We start from the raw sequence: 19,449 nt of genomic DNA, 5'->3' as shown, positions 1-19,449 counted from the left end.
CATGTCTATAGTCCCAGCTACTCAGGAGACTGAGGCAGGAGGATCACTTGAGCCCAGGAGTTCAAGACCAGCTTGGGCAACATAGCAAGATACCATCTCTAAAAAAAACTAAAAATTAAAAAAACAAATAAGTCTTTCTATAACTGTATGACAGGGCTGAGGTGATTTTATTTGACAGAGGAATTAAATTTCAATGTACCAAGTCCTATCTGTATGATATCTTTTCTGATTGATGGAAGGGCACCAAGGGGCTTTCGTGAAACTTAGTGACAGCATTTTCATGTGGAAGTCACTGCAGCGGAAAGTAGGGTACACATTCTTGGTAAATAATATATGATTGCACTATTGATGAATAGCATTTCAAAAGCTCTGCTATTTATTGTCTATCGAAAGATAAATGAATCCAGCAAGTAAACTGTCTAAAATATTTGTACACTGTTATAAAATGTAAACATCTCTATCATACTATAAATCTCCCTCCTCTCCACTGGAAAAGACTTCAGGCTGAGATCATCCTCCTCCTCATCACATGATTGCTTGGAAGAGAGTTGTCCCTGAGGCTACCTGTCACCTAAGAGGACTTGTATTCATTTATTCAGTGTCCATGTAATGAAAGAATAAGACAGACATACTATGAATATAAGAACACAGAGTTCAAAAGACTATGCTGATTGAGCAGAAGGAAGATATTAAACAAATATTAGATGAACAAAGATAGTGTGTATGGCTTTGAAAGATAAGCCTAGGATCTTAATCTTGTTTATATAACACAACTATTAAACCTTCCTGAGCAAAATAAATTTTAATTGAGACTTAGCATGAAGATAGAACACCAAGTCTGGGCGTTCTGAAAAGTTTAGACACAGAGGAATAACTGGCAGGCAGTGATTTAAAGTGGATACAGATTTTTGCCCTGGAGTTGCAGATGCCTGCAGGAATGAAAAGAAAGTAATGGGTGTGATAACCAATTTAAACACTAATCAGTGAGCCCCAAATATTAACCATATACTGGGATTCTACAAAGAGATGCCATGGTAAAAATATGAATTCAAGTGTTTTAACCTGTATAGCTGGATACATTCTTGTGATATTAACATGGGAAATAAGAAAAGAGATGAGTTTGAATGAGAAAAAGATGTTTAGCTCAATATAGCACACACTGAGCTTTAGGCTCGAATAAGACATCTGAGTGGAGGAAGACTTAGTCAAGCATGGGAGAAGTTAGAGCTGAAACCCAGGTAAAATCCTTCAAGTTATAGGCAGGAATCATTACCAGACGTGTGGTGGAGTCACATGGGGGATGTGAGTCCTCATGCCTGTGCAGATGCATGGGGAGCGCGGTGTCTTTTTAAAGGACTGGTTTTAGCGCTGCGAGAAGTAAATTCTCTTTTACCTGCATTCTTGTTCCCTCTGGTGCTTTTATGAGGACCTAGGCAAGAATAGTATTGAACCGCTTATACCATCCATCTGTTAGAAGAACCTATAATCTAGAAAGATTTGCTTTGGGCTGAACTCCAAACGTAATACTTAATGATTTCTCTTCAAGTTTGTTGACACATTCTACATCTACACATACAGTTTGCTCCCAGTCGTTTCCAAGATATGCTACAGAAAGTACAAATGATCAAACGTTAGCTGTAGGGATTCAAGAACAGTCCTGTGACTGCATTTTCGTTCCTTCCTGAAACTATTCCAAGGCCATAAAACACCTTTTTTGTGTGAACTGTCTTTCTGTATCCCATTTCAGATGATATCTTCTTTCCTTTAAATACAGTCTTTTATATTTTTCTAATTGATTGCCAAAACAGTATATCTACATTGCTATAAATTTACAGTATCAAAGAGCATACAGAAGAAAAATCTTTTGACAAAAGAAAACCATTGTTGATAATTTAGTTTACATACATACATACGTACATACATATATCCTCTTGGAACTCTGGGGCCCGGAGTAGAGAGCAAACCTGTGAAATAGATAGATAGATAGATAGATAGATAGATAGATAGATAGATAGATAGAAGATATAGAGATATGTTAGAGCTATAGAGATATAGTCTCTAGATAGAAAGATAGATAAGAATATATATTCTCTCTCTCTAGACACATGATTAGGAAACAGTCTATATATAAGAACATATGTGTGTGTGTATATTATATATGTATATATATATGTATTCTCTCTAGAGGTAGAATATATCTCTCTGTAGAGAGAGAGACTTATGCATGTGTATATATATGTATAAAACAAAGAAACAATAAAAACACAAAGGCTCAAATATCAACCGGAAGAAATTGACCAGCTGTAATGGGACAATTAGAACATCTGTAAGAATATTTGTACTGGATTTAAAATGATAAAGACATAAAAGTTCATGTATTCATCATGACACCCAGAATAAAACTCACTGGTTATATTACTAGACCACGATCGCATTTTCCTGAATCTTGATCAATAAAAGAATCATGATTTTTTCCCACTTTTCCTATATATATTGAATTTCAGAGTAACTAAAAAATTGGCGATTACAAGTAAAATTTCAGATAATATATGCAGAAAGAACAATACTATCTGAAAATCATTATTTTGTGAAACTCCAAATTAAGTAAGTATATTAATCTGTCCTCATACTGCTATAAAGAACTGCTGGACACTAGGTATAAAGGAAAGAGGTTTACTTGACTTGCATTTCCTCATGGCTGGGGAGGCCTTAGGAAGTTTACAATTGTGGCAGAAAGGGCAGCAAACATGTCTTTCTTCACATGGTGGCGGCAGGAGACAGAAATGAGTGCCCACTGAAAGGGGAAGTCCCTTATAAAACCATCAGATCTTGTGAAAATTCACTACCACGAGAACACCATGGGGGAAACTGCCCCCATGATTCAATTATCTCCACCTGGTTCCTCCCACAACATGTGGCCATGGAACTACAATTCAAGATGGGATTTGGGTGGGGACACAGCCAAACTATATCAATACGAGATCTAGGAAATTATCTCTGATTATTTGAAAAGCTTAGCAGGTATATATATATATATATATATATATATATATATATATATATATATATATGGTGGGATTCATTACCAACTGAGTGTCATTATCAACCACTCTTAAGATAATTAAAAGTAACACTAGCAGGCATCATATAAGTCCTTATTAAATTCAGTATAAAGTACAGAGCAGTTCCTAGGTACATTGTTTCCTACAAAGGGCACCATAACCCTAAGGGAGAAAAACAAGATGTGATTAGGAAACATTCTGTTAATTCTAGAATGCAGGGTATTCTTCTGCAGTAATGTTCAAAATTTGGTTCACAAAGCAGCAACTTGTTAGAAATGCAAAATTTGGGATCCTGTACCAGGGAGGAGGCTTCCTGAATCTAAAATTGACAGTGTGGGTTGCAAACTATTCTTTCTTTCCCAAGCCCATCTGTGATGTTTATGCTTGATAAAATTTGATGGGACAGTTCATTGATTTCCATAAGGAATTAACGATGTAAGAAAATGAGAAGAATTGTGTTATGGAAAAGAGGGTGTCATTGTTTTCACTTGCTTTCTCTTGAAATGTGTGGATCACAAGATTTGCTTTTCATTAAAAGTATTCAGATATATATACATATTTGAAATACATGTGCCTATACCCTAACCCCAAAACAGCTCATTAAAAATCTCTTCCACTGGGGCATAGGCATCAGTATTTGTTAAAATATCACTAAGTGTTTAGTGTGGATGATGAGGGTAGAAAGAATATATTTTCACCAAACTTATGAGGTGGGCAGTTTGAGGCCAGGAGAAGAAGGCAGTGAAAGAACTTGGGTGATAAGCAGCTGTCTACTTGCAAAACAACTTGTTATTAATGAATTGGGACTTAAAAAAATTTTTTTTATTTTCATAGGTTTTAGGGGAACAAGTGGTATTTGCTTACATGAGTCAGTTCTTTAGTGGTGATTTGTGAGATTTTGGTGCACCCATTACCCAAGCAGTATACACTGAACCCAATTTGTAGTATTTTATTTCCCAACCCCCTCCCACCCTTTCCCCCTGAGTCCCCAGAGTCCATTGTGTTATTCTTATGCCTTTGCATCCTCATAGCTCAGCTCCCACTTATGAATGAGAACATAAGATGTTTGGTTTTCCATTCCTGAATTACTTCACTTCAAATAATAGTCTCCAGTCCCATCCAGGTAGCTGTGAATGCCATTAATTCATTTCTTTTTATGGCTGAGTAGCATTCCATCATATATTTATGTACCACAGTTTCTTTATCCACTCGTTGATTGATGGGCATTTGGGTTGGTTCCACATGTGACCCAATGCTTTTAAAATAATGTGTGTGTTTGGCCACGAACATAAGCCAGAACACTAGAAAAATTGTTTACTGAAAGCCATCTTAGTTTCAGGAACACAAAGGAAATGAGGTAATGTGTGAAAAGAACTTTAAAAATTGTAAGGCATTTTGCATAAAGATGTTAGGTGCTTTTTGAAGTTTCTATTTAAATGTGGTGGTCAATTAGAGAGGTTTTTTTTTTTTTCATTTTGTGTTTGCCTTGAAAGCATTTAGAAGTATGAGAATATATAATTTCATTTTTTAAAACACAATATGTTGAACCTAATAGGATCTTTCTTGGAAACTGAACATTATCCTGGGTTTTGGAGGCATCCCGTTGAAATTTAGCCATGATTCCATATTCAGCAAATTGCTGTGGACCCAGATACATCTTGGCTGACCAGAAGTCTTTCCAGAGTGGAAGATTTTAGTAAATTTACAAGTCAGTCTTGTAGAATTAGATAAAATGCATTCTGTTTTCCATCATTTGCTGATATCCCCCCACTGCTAATTAAAGGAAACACAATCCACAATTGATTTACTTATGTAAATGTAGATTACAAACCAACAACATGATTTTAAGAGTCTTAACAAGTTGAGGGCTATTTTGAATGTTTACTCTTGGAGACATGTATATTTAGATGTCCTGGTCAACAAGATCAATTGTAGGAATGGTTGGTGCGATCACATTGGTCATTAAATACAGACATCACACATAATCAAGCAGATTTAGCTCAGGGTATGGGTAACTCAACATATGAACACCATTCAAAGTATTTCCCCAAAAGGCTGGCATGGTGGCTGACATGGTTTGGCTGTGTCCCCACCCAAATCTCGTTTTGAATTCTTGTGAGAGGGACCCAGCGGGAAGCAAGTGAATCATGGGGGCCGGTCCTTCCTGTGCTGTTCTCATGATAGTGAATAAGTCTCATGAGATCTGATGGTTTTAAAAAGGGGAGTTTCCCTGCACAAGCTCTCTTCTGTTGTCTGCTGCCATGTGAGACATGCCTTTTACCTTCCACCATGATTGTGAGGCCTCCCCAGGCACGTGGAACTGTAAGTCCATTAAACCTGTTTCTTTTGTAAATTGCCCAGTCTCAGGCATGTCTTTATCAGCAGTGTGAAAATGGACTAATATAGTGGCTTACGCCTGTAATCCTAGCACTTTGGGAGGGCAAGGCAGGCAGATTGCTTGAGTTTAGCAGTTTGAGACCAGCCTGGGCAACATGGTGAAACCCTGTCTCTATAAAAAATACAAAAATTAGCTGGGTGCAGTGGCACAAGTGTGTATTCCCAGCTACTTGGGGACACTGGGTCAGGAGGATTGCTTGAGCACAGGATTGCTTGAGCTACAGATGCCCAATGCATCTCAAGGGTGCAGTGAGCCGAGATGGTGCCACTTCAGCCTGGGTGACAAAGTGAGATCCTGTCTCAAAAAATAAAAAGTATTTCCCTAATGGGGACATATGGCTTAATAGTTAGAGTTTGTAGAATTGTTAGAGTTTGTTAGAATTGTTTGTAGTGATGAATAGGTTTGGAAATAGGTAGTGGTGATAATTATACAACATTGTGAATGTAATGAATCCCACTGAATTGTACATTTTAAAATGATTAAAATGGCAAACTTATCCCGCACACAAATAAATAGATATAGATATACATAGATAATCTTCATATGGTTTTTGTTCTTGTTTTTTAATTTTTAAATTTTTATATTTTATTTATTTATTTTTTGAGATGGTGCCTCCCTCTGTCGCCTAGGCTGGCGTGCAGTGGCACGATCTTGGCTCACTGCAACCTCCTCCTCCCAGGTTCAAGTGATTCTCCTGCCTCAGCCTCTCAAGTAGCTGATATTACAGGTCTGTGCCACCATGCTCTGCTAATTTTTATATTTTTAGTAGAGACGAGGTTTCACCATGTTGGCTAGTCTGATCTCGAACTCCTGACCTCAGGTGAGCGGCCTGCCTCAGCCTCCCAAAGTGCGGGATTACAGGTGTGAGCCACTGCACCCTGCCTTCATATAGGTTTTAATATTAGTTTTGCTTAATTTAAAGACAGTTTGAGGCAGTACAGCGTAAAGTACTCCCCACATTTCATTTATTTAGTTTAAATTGACAAGTAATAACTGTACATATTTATGGGGTACATACTGATGTTCCAATACGTGTAATATACAGTGATCAGAACCAAGTAATTAGCATATCCATTATCTAAAACATTTATCATTTCTTTGTGTTGGGAACATTCAATTTCTTCCTTCTAGCTATTTGAAACTACATATTATATTATTTTTAACTATAGTCACCCTACAGTGCTAATGGAACACGAGAACCTATTTCTCCTGTTTCCCCCCCTTCCCCCAAAGAAATAGGCCAAATCTGACACACGAAGCAAAAGGAACAAAGACATTCAGGTACTGGAGTTGAGCATAAATTTGACCTCACAATTTCTGGCAGATAAAGCAAAAAGGGAGAAAAAATTGGTTCTGGGATTTGTATTTCCGGCAAGAGAAACCTTCTCCCTTTTCCTTCTGATTCTTGGTGAAGAGCAGTTATCATGCTGGAGATAAAAGGAGAAGATGGCAGTGATGGTTCCTTGTTCTTTCCTTCTGCAGTGGCTGTCAGCTTCGCCTATGATATTAACAGTAAGACAGCAAAGCCTGAGACCGCCTCACTAAAGACAGACCCTTCCCATTATGTGTCATGGCAGCCTTCACCCTTGAATCTAGAAAATACTACCTGGGCCATGCTAAGTTTATTCTTAAAAGCCTAACACCGTGTAGCTACCGCTGCCCAATGCATCTGCCCAAAACAGTACTCCCCAAATCCTGAATACACATACAAATAACTTTTCAGTTTTCATGCCTACTGCTGAATCGTACCAACAGAGATTCTGATTTGGAAGTCAGCGGAGGAGTCTACGCAGTTTAAATTTTTACAGACAACTCAAGGTTTTGTGGATATATCCTGAGACAGCTCAGCCCTCCCAGGCTGTTGGTACCATAGGGGCTGGGAGAGATTGCCCTCACTTACCCTGCAAACACCTTGCAGGATGCAGAACAGCTCTTAATAAATACGTGTTCTGGAAATAAAGGAATGCCCCTGTGCTTGGAGGTACTAGGCTGTCTCTCTCTGTCTCTGTCTCTGTGTCTGTCTCTCCTCTCTCTCTCTGGTTCATTTTCAATGCCGCTGAGTCATACAGTGAGAAGCAGCTTAGGGTCATTAAGAGATTGAAACATCGGGGAAAAAAAGTGAATATATTTTCATTTGAATCTCTATTTTTAGCTCTTTCTGACCTTGTCTGTCAAATTTGGCTACCTTGAGACTGTTGCAGTGATAATGAAATAAGCCTATGCTGTTCTTTGGAATCATTTTAGACATATACATGTCTAATATATATATATATATATATATATATATATATATATATATATATATATATATAATACTTACCATATGTGATCTTGTTTGACATGCCTTTTTTCTATACAAAAGCACATGAATCACCATGCTTCAACAATGAAGATGTTGTGTTTTGGACTAAAGGCAGTGTAAACACAACATGCTATTAGCGTTTTTCTTAATCATCACTACCACCCAGCCATTATCTTGTTGCACAAGATAATAATAGCATCTCACATTTCCATGGAGCTTTATAATGCATGAAGGTCTTTCACATTCATTGTTTTGTTCAATGTCATAGGGAGAGGGAGCTTCAGTAACCTCAAAGCCCAGTGTGCAGAAAGAGAAACTGAGATTGATTCAATCATTTGGCCACAGTCCTAGGACTCTTGAATGTGTGTGTAACTCAGACAGGGTGAAAATCCCAGAAGATATGTCCCCATCCCAAGGGCACCTACCCAGGTTCAATAACTTGGTTACAACCGACACTCTTTGGATGATGCTGCACTCTTCACAAACACGTATCCAAACCTAACATGAACCCAAACCAGAGCAAACATCAAATCCCCACTCCTACCACATATTCACATCTTGTATTAACACCAAAGCCTGAAGCATCCTGACAACATGTGTCCAGAAAATGTTGAATGTCTTCCACCCTGACTGCCACTAACCTGGCTAAAGCCAGGACCAACTTTCACCTGGACGACTGCAGTGGACTTCTTCCAAACGCAGGCTCCTGCAGTCCTGTCCACCAGTGGCTCCTGTGAGCTTTGCAAAACCATAAATCCTATCACATCACTGCCATGTTCCAACTCTTATGCCTTGTCATTGCTTTGCAATAAATTCCAACATTTTACTCTCTTTTCCAAGTGTGAACTCACTTTGCCTACTACTGGAATACCATTCTTCACGTTTCCTTGCTAATTATGAGTCAGCTACACCGGGACTCCTTCTGTTCTCCTCACCCTTTAAACATATTTCCCATTTGAAACTTCACAACTTGTAATTCTTTTCAGGAATTTTCCCTTTCATCATCTTGTAGCTGCTTCCTTCTCATCATTTCCTTTCATTTCTACCTCTTCAGAGAGGCTTTGTTTAGAAGAAAACATAGGAGCAAATATTTGCCAGCTAGGGTTATGCAAAAGTTTCTTACATAGAACACAAAATGTAAGAACTGCAAGAGAATGTATTGATGGGGCCTTCAAGACACCATGAAGAACTCAGAGAGCAAGCTTCAGATTGAGAGAAAACATTTACAACTAATATGGCAGAGAATTGACTTGTAACTAGAATATATAAAAATATCTCCCAACTCAATGATAAGTCAGGCAACCTGCAGAGCAGCAGTCCTCAACACTTTTGGCATCAGGGACTGATTTCATGGAAGACAATTTTTTCCAAGTAGGGGAACGGTTTCAGTATGAAACTGTTCCACCTCAGATCATCAGGCATTAGATTCTCATAAGGAGCAGGCAACCTAGATCCCTCACATGTGCAGTTCACAGTAGGGTTCACACTCCTATGAGAATCTAATGCCACCCCTGAACTGACGGGAGGTGGAGCTCAGGTGGTAATGTGAGTGATAGGGAGTGGCTGTAAATACAGATGAAGCTTCTCTCACTTGCCCACCACTCACCTCCTGCTGGCCCAGTCCCTAACCAAAACTGGTCCATGGCCTGGGGCTTGGGGAACCCTGCTGTAGAGGACAGAATAACAGCCCCCTACATATGTTCTCATCCTACCTTATGCAGTAACACGGACTTGACTGACGTGATAAAGATTGTGAGATGGGGAGAGTATCTTCAAATATCTAAGTGAGCTCAATGTAATAAAAATATCCTTACAAGACAGAAACTGGAAGCTTGGAACAATAGAAGATCTGAAGGTGAAACACGTCAGACAGAGATTAAGATGCTATGCTACATATATATATATTGCCCAGGAGGATTGCTTTGTAGGAGCCTATAAAAGTTTGTGAGATAAAAGTTGTGAAGTGGAGAATTGTTACTATGATGGTTGCTTAAAATCTAGTTTTTAGAACAGAGATGAGTTTGACTGTAGCTACTCTGGTATGTGATCCATTTAATCGTTTTTTTGTTTAATTAATTCTCAGAGAGAAATCTTAGCCCCAGCTATTTAAATCTCTCTGTAAATAAAGACTTCCAAGCACCACTGGGACAGTTACCAAAAATGACAAATCGTTGGCAATTCTAACAATAAACTTCAGTACAGTAAGAGATATAATGGAACTCTGTAACTGCTCTCAGATCAAACATCCCTCCTGCTTAGTGAAAACAGAATTGCACTTAGTGACAATAGAATTGCACTAATTTCTCTGATGCAGTCTCAAAATCAAGCCACCATTTCAGGTTTTGTAAGAAAAGTTGCGGACTTCAGGCTTAGAAAAGGCATCCCAGATATGCATTGTGGCTGAGGATAACAGGAAGATGAGAGTTAGGATGTAGCTATCTTCAAAAAGAAAAGTGGTAAAAAGAAAAGAAAAACCTTAATGTTAGAACATACAAAAATAGTATAAATAATTAAGAACTTAAAGAGGCACAGAGTTTGGTTAAAGCGGTAAGCCAGCAGGACAATTTTAGTGTGTAGCTTAAGGTACAATACATGCATAATTTGCCCTTCCTCAATTCTAGAAAATATTGTCTGTCTTCTTCAATAACCTTTCTATTCCTGAAACTAAGCATTCCACTGGGATTTTAGCTATTTTATATGCTGTCATATTTACTTTGCTAGTGTGCATGTGATTACACCTAAGTTCTAATTCGTCTAATATATGTGCATTACTTTAATATTTCATTCATCTAATGTGAATTCTAGTTCATCTAATATAGTCTTGTATAAGTTGTCTTTTTACTTATGTGCATTTTACAGTGCCCTGAATAGCACTGAAGTACAAAAATGTATCTTAATGTGTTTTATCTCCATACTTTGATGATGAAAAATATTACTTTCCATTCAAATGAGTTTTAAAATACTCTCATTAAAAACAAATGAAAACGTAAATGAAAAAAAAAACCTTTTCTGTAATTTTTCATGATATCTATGGAAATGCACTGAACTACTGCTTCATTTTCCTCCAGATTTTGCTTGGATCATCATAGCTACTTCATTGTTGAATGAGCATTTTCCGTAAATTTCATAGCATAAGTAAAAGCTGTGATGTGTTTTTTGCCTTGTCTTTCTCTTTTCACTTTAAACACATAATAAACACTTAGTAAGCAGATTGAATAAATAAATACATACCCCCTTTATGCAAAATTGTTCACAAATAAATGGTATCTAATTCATTCTTTAAAATACCATCAGAGAACACACAATCTCGCTTTACCATCTGTATAATTTTAGAGTCAGAGTCTAATTTGACCAGCAGTCAATTTTTTTCCCTTTCGACTCCTTTCATGTATTTGAAGGACATTTCTTTGTTCCTAGTATGTGTAGATGAAGCAAAACTAAACTGCATGGCTTCTGATATTCATGAAAGCAGGCTAATAGGTAACCATTTCTGAACACATTCCACACCAGGCGCAATGCTGGTCCTTGTGCATTGTCCAGTTGAGTTCCTCAGCTTGCTATGGGAGGGCTGCTATTCTCCGCCCCATTTCACGTATAAACAAAATGAGACTTTGAAATCTTAAGTCATGTGCTTGAGGCTTTACAATAGATTCCACCACAAGGATGTCTGACTGAATCCATTGCAAGCAATAACTCCAAAAGCAGTCACCAAGCAAATGCCCTTTCGTGTAAAGTGATAACATTCTGTAACAGAAATTCATTGAAAGCCATTTACTGTGCCGAGAGAATAAAGATAATCACACACGACACTTGTGGAAAGGGGCCCACATTGGTAGAGAGAGATGGCCAGGTTCTACCTGAGTATGCAGGTGACCCCTGCTGAAGATGCAGAGACTGACCTTCAGGTCACAGTGACCTTTCAAATGGTGCTGAGTCCATGAGCTAGCCGTGCAGCTTTGTGTGCGGCCATAGCCCACAGGAAGGTGTGCTCAGGCAAGGTGTTCAAGGCAATTTATGGTCACCCAGCAGCCCTGCAGAGGGCACCCTAGATCTTGGGGACTTCATATAAAAAGGCAACCATATCAAAATGCAAGGCATATTCTGGAAATAGCTAGCACGTGTTGTGGTGGATTTGCAGGCTCAAGAACATAAGTAGGGCATCCCTTGAGAAGGTCACATGGGCCCACACAGAATGACCCTTGGATTCCCAGTAATGAATTTGTTTGTCCAACACACTCACTTTATTGTGTGTGTGTGTGATTGTTGTTGCTAAAAAAGGGGATTTAAATTATGAACAAAATATAGACAGATATTAGCAATAAAATGTGAACGTTCCCTATATCCACATGCTTTGAGATAATCATTCTCTACTGTTTAAATTCCTTCCAGATTTTATTTTTTAATAAAATAAATGGGCTGGATGCAGTGGTTCATGCCTTAATCCCAGGACTTTGGGAGGCCGAGGCGGGTGGATCACTTGAAGTCAGGAGTTCAAGACTAGCCTGGACAACATTGCAAAACCCCATCTCTACAAAAAATACAAAAATTAGCTGCAAATAGTGGCACATGCCTGTAATCCCAGCTATTTGGTGGGCTGAGGCAGGAGAGTCGCTTGAATCCAGGAGGCAGAGGTTGTAGTGAGCTGAGATTGCACCACTGCACTCCAGTCTGGGAAGCAGAGCGAAACTCTGTCTCAAAAAAATACATAAAAATTGTGCACATGTACCCTAAAACCCTAAAGTATAATAAAAAAAAAAATAAAAAAGAATATAAAATAAAATAAATGATACATAGTATTCAGTAGCCCACTATTTTTTCTTGAGATACCTTAGATGTGTTTCTGTGTCCATGCATGTAAATACTCCTTAGCACTTTATGCACACAAACAGCATCTCATAATATGGATCCAGCCAAGACGATCCATTCAAGTCTCTGACTTGTGAACGTTGAGCTTGCTGCTATTGTTTGTTTTTAAAATTACAATCCATGTGAATTGTGGAGCCTTGGGTGGCTATTTTTATGCATCAGAATAAAGATTTTCATAGAAAGCATTCAAAGAATTAGGACTCCTGGGTCAGAAGTTTCCAATTTTCATTTTCTTGGCTTTTACCCATTCTCTTACACTGGAGACCATCATGATGATGTTGATGGTGTGGAAATTCAGAGGAAGGTAAAAGGACGTAACACCCAAGTGGGCAGGTCCTGGGGAACTGTAGTTCTCATCTCAGACACTAGGATGCAGACCCAGGGAGGGACAAGATGTACAAGCTCTTTGAAAAATAAAACCAAAAGGATGTGACAGCCAATTGAATGAGAGTCAGCAGCAAATCTGGAGAAATATCTAAGGAGAAAGTGTTCAGTTGAAAATACTCAAAGTTGGCTGGGCACGGTGGTTCACACCTGTAATCCCAGCACTTCTCGGAGGCTGAGGCAGGCAGATCACTTGAGCTCAGGAGTTCGAGACCAGCCTGGCCAACATGATGAAACCCCGTCTCTACTAAAAATACAAAAATTAGCTGGGTGTGGTGGCGTGTGCCTGTAATCCCAGCTACTCTTGAGGCTGAGGCAGGAGAATTGCTTGAATCCAAGAAGTGGAGGTTGCAGTGAGCCAAGATCACGCTGCTGCACTCCAGCTTAGGCGACAGAGCAAGAGTCTTTCTCAAAAACAAAAAAAGACTCGAAGTTGACTCAAAGAGATTTGTTTCCAGGCTGGCCATTCCCAAATTTTCATTTCCATGAAACTCATGTATCAATTATCTTCAAATTTTGATGTTTTATTATTTAATAAACAAGCTGTATTTATTATTTTATATTTTGTTCCTAAAATATGATCAATTTCAGTTTTTTTTATTTCATGTAATTTAAACTAAAGCACTTAAAAAATACCTGTGCAGCTTCATTCTAGATAAATGTGTGGAGATATTATCTATTTTATGAAAGTAATGCAAGGAATCTCAGTAGTAGTTCATGGGCCGCAGAGTTTGGAAACTTGTGGTATAAAAATCGTGTGTCTGTTATAATTGTTTTAGATTTTCTCTACTGACATTGGAAATAGACTTTGGTTCTGTGCAATACTGATGTGATAACATGATACAGTTGGAGAATGGTCTGCTAGTACTCATTCCATTTTTAAGTAAAAACTAAAAATAAAAGGCACTGAATTGCAAGCAGCCCTGCCTATCAGACAACAGAATTTGAAGGCAGTACATCAGCTTCCCTTCCTTCCAGCCCGTCCTGTGCAATGTGTGCTTCTGTGTTAAGTCCTACATGTTTTCAATCAGAAAATTAAAGGTTCACCTTGTAATAAATGGACTCATGAATGATTTCCTATAACCGTCAAAGATTAGTTTTGCATCTGTTTGACTGATTTTTGTTTTTTATGCTTCTGCTTTCATTCTCACCAAACAGATTTCTTTTTGACCTCATTTGCATGACCTAACACAAATTCTGTTTGTTCTCACTGAAGAATTTTTATTTAAACATTTTCTGTTTGGTGTCACTTCTTTAGTTTAAAGGTGCACAAATGTATGTCTGTGTACATATACATTCGTAGACATACATGCATATATGTGGTTATATATGCATATATATACATATCAGGTGAATTACATACACTGAAATGGTGATATTTAACTTCTCTATTCACTGAATTATCTCCTGGTTACTTGTCTTCAAAAAATGCCTACTGTGTTTATGCAAGGAATGATCTCCTAAAAGAAAATGGATTGTGGCTTTAACGTCATATAACAATGTCTTTTGTTAATTGAAAGAAAAACAATATCTGACCCCATTGGGTTCCTTACCATTGACTTGCAGTGCATGGAGAAACAAAAGACCTGCAATTATTCTCCTAAGCCCTGTGATGTAATTCAAAATGAGAGGAAACATCTACATTACTATCTATAATAAAAATTGGAAACTTTTCTGTTGTAACAACAATATTAAGCCTGAATAGAAATACTCATGTTTATATGATATTCACTTCAGTCAACATGTGGCAGGAAAATCTGTGATTCCTGTTTTTAGTCATCTTTTCCATGAAACCTGTTTTTAAATAACCATACTAACTGAATGCACTAGTCTGTTCTCATGCTGTTAATAAAGACATACCTGAGACTGGGTAATGTATAAAGAAAATAAATTTAATGGACTCACAGTTCCACATGACTGGGGAGGCCTCACAATCATGGCGGACGACAAAGAAGAAGCAAAGTCACATCTTATATGGTGGCAGGCAAAAGAATGTGTCCAGGGGAACTGCCATTTTATAAAACCATCAGATTTCATGACACTTATTCACTGTCATGAGAACAGCATGAGAAAAACCCACCCCCATGATTCAGTTACCTCCTACTGGGTCGCTCCCATGACACATGGGAATTATGGGAGCTACAGTTCAAGATGAGATTTGGGTGAGGACACAGCCAAAGCAGATCACTGAACATATCTATTGATATCTCTTGTGTGTGTATTTTTGTTATTGTTGTTCCTTCCAGGGCCCTGGATGAAACTTGGCATCAATGTAGCCATTAATATGGATTAATTCACATGGTCTCTTTTGCATCTTTCTTTCATTGTTCAATTGTTGGAGGAGAGGTTGCTGATTTACAAGCTTCATATTAGGGAGAGTAAAGCTCAGAAACCAAAATTTCATCAGCTAAAATGCTTAGAGAGTTTGTAGCCTAAGGGACCTGTCAGTTAAAGGAGCCATTTGTTGTAAATCTCTGGTTTTAGACAATCAAGTAGCTTGTTCTCTTCTTTCACTTTGAACATATATTTAAAGTTAAGTGATCTACCTGAGAGATGACTTCTGAGGAGCAGCACTCATCTTTAGTATCATGTGTGGCTCTTTCCAAGTTGATGAGCTACCATCATTTTGCTTTCTACAATCAGGAGGCAAAACCCAGTGGTTTAGGTTTGCAGGATTCCTAAAAATATTAATTTTAATTTGCTACAATAAATACCAGGATTCCTGGTGTCAAAAAACTTGCAAAAAATCACACCATTAGAATTTTTTAAGATCACTCTTTATTTACACTTAAGAAGATAGCTTTGCCAGGAAAATGTCTTCCTTCCTTCCTTCCTTCCTTCCTTCCTTCCTTCCTTCCTTCCTCCTGCTCTCCCTCCCTCCTTCCCTCCCTCTCTCCTTCCCTCCCTCTCTCCTTCCCTCCCTCCCTCTCCCTGCTCCATCACATCACAGAGCTACAGTGTGCTGCCTGTTCCTTGCCTCCATTCTTATTCACAGGAAAACCTGGCCAGGTGCTGATGAATAAAGAAGAAGACAGATTGATAGTGAGATCTAATTTTCACAGATCAGGCAACTTGGGAAAACAGGTCTTTTTATTTTCAAACACTAACTCTGGGCTCATGGAATTCTGCGTCAGTAAGCCCACATGCGTTTTAAGTCTGATTTATAGAAAACATGATTTGGCCCTCAGAACAATGTAACCTCCCAACAGATTCATCTTTACCACAGCACAGATAGAGCTGATTAGTCAAGACAGAAGAATTGCAATAGATAAAGGGTTTAATTCCTGCAGAGCTGGCTAAATGGGAGACTGGAGTTTTATTGTTAATCAAATCAGCCTTCCCAAAAATTTGGAGGCTTGGGTTTTTCCAGAATAGTTTGGCAGACAGGGGCTAGGGAATGAGTGCTGCTGATTGGTTGAGGATGCAATGATAGGGGTGTGGAAAACAGCCCTGGTGCACCCAGTCGGCCTCTATGTGGGGACACAGAGGAGTCACTGGTCCTAGTAGGACCAATCAGTTGTCAGAAATGCAAAAGCCTGAAAAGACATCTTAAAAGGCCAATCTGTACTATGCTTATTACCTGGGTAATGAAATAACCTGTACATCAAACCCCTGTGACATGCAGTTTACCTACATAATAAACCTACAGGTATACCCCTGAACCTAAAATAAAAGTTTTAAAAAGGCAAATTTTAGCTTCTAGTGATTGGGGAAGTTGCAAATCCTGTGACCTCTAGAATAATGGCTGGTAATCATTCAACTAAGCTTACATCTTAACAGAATTCAGGCCCCTCTCATTCTTTAACCTGGTGGCCTTTCATTAGTTTTACAAAGGCGGCTTAGTTTTAAGAGGGGCTATTATCATTTAAACTACAAATTCAATTTCTCCCAAAGTTAGCTTGGCCCATGCCCAGGAATGATCAAGAACAGTATGGAGGTTAAAGGCAAGATGGAGTTGGTTAGGTTAGATCTCTTTCACTGTCATAATTGTCTGACTGTTACAAGTTTTGCAAAGGTGGTTTCAAGATGAAAAGACTATACTCTTGTAAAGAGCATGAAATTGTTGCATTCATTGTGTACCTGAAACAGGCACTCCCCCTTGTTGATAGTTTAAAAAGAAAAAAATAATAATCCCTGGATGTTGCAATAAATGAAAATTCCATGGCAGAAACTGTGGAAACACCAGCTTCAAAACACCACATTCATTTGTTAAACTTCAGAGATCCATGGATTGTCGTTTCCCTCAGCCAGCCTGTAGGATATTTGGAAGAATTTCAGAACCTCAAAGATCAAACCATCCAGTAGGATGCTGTTAGAAGAACTAAGATTTTTGAAGGCAGGGGATATTCATTAGCCTGCTTTTGGAAAGGTTAAAACACTCTCGTTTTGCTAGGGAGGAAGAGGTTGTGGTGGAAGAAAGGCCAATGATTTCCTGCATGTTGAAAATCTTCATGTTCCTCCACAGAAACAAAATAAGTCAACAAGTCATTCTGCAGAATTGAGAAAGAGAGAACAGTGAGTGAAGAAAAGACGTGCTGAAGACAGAATCGTTCTGTTAGAAAATTGCTCGTGCCTTAGGAATTAATCACCTCTTTCTTTAATGGTATTATAGGGCACCCAAACTAACATGATTCGTCATTGTCATATAAGGATCTTGGATCTTCCAAGCAAAGCCTGATGCCTTTTATGAACGATCGTGTCAAAGATTTAGTGATAGAAACAGGTGTTGCAGAACATTTTTGGCATGAAGCACTAATTAGTAATTGCTAATTAAATGCGGGGGGAGGCTTGGGTAATGTCTGATCGCACCCACTAATCGTAGCTAATCTCACGTCACATCCCTCTGAACTTTAAAGAAGATCACATTGGTAGGATGTGTCTTAAGTATCCAACCTCGCAGTTGCAACGCTGCCTCTCTTTGAAGCTGCAGGAGACAGTGAGTCCTGATTCACGTTTAGAATTTGTATTGTCATTGTTGAATGAAAATCGTCCTGTGACTTTCTTTGGAGCCAGGCCATTTCTTCCTTTCCAGCTCAGAGCATTTTTCCACAGGTGCTCGGGAAAGCTCATGGAAGAGATGCTGGTTGACTCAATTGGTATGCAGCCTCATCCTCTACTCTTTTTGTTTTAAAAGTAGAAGCCGGCGCTCAGTCACTGTTTGGAATGCCGTCAACTTTGGTTAGGGATGTGCTTTGAAGGAATTGTTTTGATGTTATTTTAGGGCTTAAAGCAGCCTGTCTTCATACAAACATGACTGCAGGTGGCCGTAATTATGTACTAAGCATCCCTTGAAGTGAGTGAATGACATGGCTCTTGGAAAAAAGAAATTGTATAGAAGGGGCAAATATCATAGTTGGGTAGTTGGGGAAGGCTCAAATAAGGACGTGAAAATGGTTAAAAAAAAAACTTTTTAAAATTCTTTGTCTTTTTGGAAGGCATATCCAGTACAGATTTGGACATAAAGTTGGATTAAAGTTTATGCAATGAATTAAACTTGCAGGATGCCTTAGAAAATATTCTAGTTTTGAATCTGAGTAGGAGAGTGTATGTCTTCCCAAACTTGACTTCAAAACGTCAGAGGAAAGCAGTTTTTCCAGGTCAAGCTATTTTTCAATGCAGAAGGAACAAAGAATAAAATAGATTAACTCATAACTTTGCTATCATTAATACCAAAATTGCCATTTTTCAGCTACTAAGGAGAAATTAAGAATTGTGTGGCCTTGAGTAAAATCTAGATCCTTAACTCACAGAATTCTTCTTTTTAAAATAAGGAGGGCCAGCTCCTGATATTTTGGGAACAGTTGGGGAGATGTGAATATTCATTAGCTTTTGGATGAGGTTCAATAATTACATTTTTTTGTATGTAACTAATATTTTTGCTATGTAGGAAAATAGAGGTGCATACTATTTATGAGTGGGATCTAGTGGAGTCTGTAACTTACTTTGTTTCTTAAGCATTAAAAGGAGTTAAAACAAAATGTTAATAACTAATTCAGTGAGAAAAACAGGCACACACTGCCTTTGTATACATGCCCATATTCTTAGACACAGACACACGTGTGCACTTACACCCCCCCCCACCCCCACACTACTGTTTTCCCTGAAAAATTTCTTGTAGGAGTCTGTTGCATTTTTCAAAAAAGAACATGAAAATGTGCACAGAAATGATACCTTGAATCTAGTAAAATTTACAACGTCTTCTGGGATTGCTTCATGTTATTAATATTTTAGATTCATTTTGCCTTCTCTATTAGCCACATATATACCCAAAGATGCCATGGTATCATAACATCAACCTAAACAATAACCATTATTTATATAATTATTTCTGCCACAAATTTTTTTCTCCTGTTCTTCCTCTAATTGGTAGGGGTGAGGGTTGAGGAGAGAGAGAATGAAGAAGACAAGCTATGAGATATCTTTTCAAATAGCAGAGA

The 19,449-nt window shown here is 38.3% G+C and overlaps 1 protein-coding gene across 6 annotated transcripts in view; it reads left to right on the top strand.

Annotated features, from left to right (window-relative positions):
• LOC129475227 (neuroligin-4, X-linked) overlaps positions 1-19,449 on the top strand; it is a 342,496-nt gene that overhangs the window by 303,741 nt on the left and 19,306 nt on the right. The window lies entirely within an intron of this gene.

This window comes from Symphalangus syndactylus, chromosome X, assembly GCF_028878055.3.
Source record: "Symphalangus syndactylus isolate Jambi chromosome X, NHGRI_mSymSyn1-v2.1_pri, whole genome shotgun sequence".
Taxonomy (NCBI): Eukaryota; Metazoa; Chordata; class Mammalia; order Primates; family Hylobatidae; genus Symphalangus; species Symphalangus syndactylus.
The sequence above is the reverse complement of the archived record's forward strand: the minus strand, read 5'-3'. Positions and strand labels throughout refer to the sequence as shown.